Source organism: Primulina eburnea, chromosome 8, assembly GCF_022965805.1.
Source record: "Primulina eburnea isolate SZY01 chromosome 8, ASM2296580v1, whole genome shotgun sequence".
NCBI classification, from domain to species: Eukaryota; Viridiplantae; Streptophyta; class Magnoliopsida; order Lamiales; family Gesneriaceae; genus Primulina; species Primulina eburnea.
In genome coordinates, this window is record NC_133108.1 from 16408001 (window position 1) to 16410598 (window position 2598).

The 2598-nt window shown below is 28.2% G+C and overlaps 1 non-coding gene across 1 annotated transcript; it reads right to left on the bottom strand.

Annotated features, from left to right (window-relative positions):
- Positions 1-686: 686 nt before the first annotated feature.
- Positions 687-797, bottom strand: LOC140840330 (small nucleolar RNA R71). Its single transcript, XR_012119916.1, has one exon. It is a non-coding gene; the product is annotated as a small nucleolar RNA R71 (small nucleolar RNA).
- Between the last annotated feature and the right edge of the window lie 1801 nt (positions 798-2598).

Sequence of the window (2598 nt, forward strand, 5' to 3'; positions counted from 1 at the left end):
AATAACCTCTCTGTGGATCGATCTCGTACTTACGAAATATATTACTTGCAGACAACCTACACTTGGGTGAATTATTATTTAAGTAGTAACAAGTTTTTGGCGCCGTTGCCGGGGAGGTATAAATTAAGTTTATATTTGTTATTTATGTTTTATTTATAAGTATTGTGTGTTTTTACTTGTATGAGTGTTTGGAGTCGAAAAAAAAGTGGTAGACTTATTCGAGTATCTGAAAATAATTTAAACATGGATGATAATTCAAATAATCAAGATAATGATAATAATAATAATAATAATAATAATAATAATAATAATAATAATCAAGAACATGATCAATTAAGAACACTTAGGCACCATATGAACCCTATTAGAACTAGTGCCCCATCTTGTTTAGTTTTTCCTCCTGACGCATCAAATTTCAACTTTAAACCTCAAATTATTCAACTTTTACCAAATTTTCATGGCTTAGATTCTGAAAATCCATATTTGCATCTAAGAGAATTTGAGGAAGTTTGTAACACTTATAATGATCAAAATTGTAGCATGGATATAGTTCGATTAAAGCTTTTCCCTTTTTCTTTAAAAGATAAAGCTAAAACATGGCTACAAAATTTAAGATCAAGTTCAATAAGATCATGGGAAGAAATGCAACAACAATTTCTCAAAAAGTTTTTCCCTTCCCATAGAACAAACTCTTTTAAAAGACAAATTACAAATTTTTCTCAAAAACAAGGAGAAACATTTTATCAATGTTGGGATAGATATAAAGAATTACTTAATACATGCCCACATCATGGTTTTGAAACATGGAGAATAGTTTCTCACTTTTATGAAGGTCTTATACCTAAAGATAGGCAAATGATAGAATTCATGTGTAATGGAACTTTTGAAGATAAAAACCCAAATGAAGCTATGGAATATTTGGATTCATTAGCAGAAAATGCTCAAAATTGGGATAATATAGGTACAATAGAACCACCAACAACTAAAAACAATAATTCAACAAATGGGGGTGGTATCTATAATCTCAAAGATGATGTAGATATTCAAGCTAAACTTGCATCTTTAGCAAGAAAAATTGAGTCATTAGAAATGAAAAAGAGTGGTCAATTAAAAAGTATTCAAGAAATTGTTTGTCATATATGTGATACACATGATCATGCTACAAAAGATTGTCCAACATTACCTTCATTTAAAGAATGTCTCCATGAACAAGCAAATTATGTTAACAATTATAAAAAACCAATACTAGATCCTTTTTCACAATCATATAATCCGGGATGGAAAAATCATCCTAATTTTAGTTGGAGGAATGATAATAATGCAAAACCGTCACAACAATATTTTCAAAATAACCAAAATCATCAAGGTTATATTCCTTATGTTACACCTCCAAGAAAAAACTTTGAAGATGTAATTCATGCATTTATCCAAAAGCAAGAGTCTATCAATATTCAAAACAGTCAATCTATGAATGATTTGAAAGAAACTCTTGCGAAATTTGCATCTGCACTTAATATTCATGAAAAAGGAAAATTTCCATCTCAACCTCAACCTAATCCTAAAAATCAAAATCAAGAATTAAAAAATGAAAAAATTGATCAAATAAAATCTGTTATTAGCCTTAGAAGTGGTAAAATAGTTAATGATCCATATATTAATGAAAACAATGATCATTTAAAATCAAAGAGTAAGGATGATAATCTTGATACTTTTGAGAATGATGATACCTTAAATTCTAAGAATAATTTGGTGAATGATAAATCATCTAAAATAGTAAATGACTCAAATAAACCTCCACCATTTCCTCATGCATTAACAAATTATAAAAAACAAAAAAGTGATTCTGATATCTATGAAGTTTTTAAACAAGTAAAGATAAATATTCCATTATTAGATGCTATTAAACAAGTACCTTCCTATGCAAAATTTTTAAAAGACTTATGTACTGTGAAGAGAAAATTGCATGTGAAGAAGAAAGCATTCTTGGCTGAACAAGTAAGTTCTATTCTTCAAAACAATTCTAGTTTAAAATATAAAGATCCTGGTTGTCCAACAATTTCATGTATTATTGGAGAAAATAAAATTAAAAAAGCTTTGTTGGATTTGGGAGCAAGTGTGAATTTACTTCCTTATTCAGTTTATGAAAAACTTAATTTAGGGGAATTAAAACCCACTTCTGTTACTCTTTTACTGGCGGATAGGTCAATCAAAATACCTAGAGGTATTGTAGAAGATGTGTTGGTTCAAGTTGATAAATTCATATATCCAGTAGATTTTATTGTTTTGGATACACAACCAATAGAAGTACATAATGAAATTCCAGTAATATTGGGACGACCATTTCTAGCAACTTCAAATGCTTTAATTAATTGTCGAAATGGAATAATGAAATTGTCTTTTGGAAATATGACTCTAGAACTTAATGTGTTTAATTTATGTAAACAACCAAGTATTAATGAAAATGAAAATGAAGATGATAATGAAATTCAAACAATTGTGGAAGAAAATATACAAGAAGAAAACTTAAATCAACAATGTGAAGTTTTTTCAGTAGAAAGTTTGGAGTCTGAAAATAATTTTAAAGAAGATGATAATATA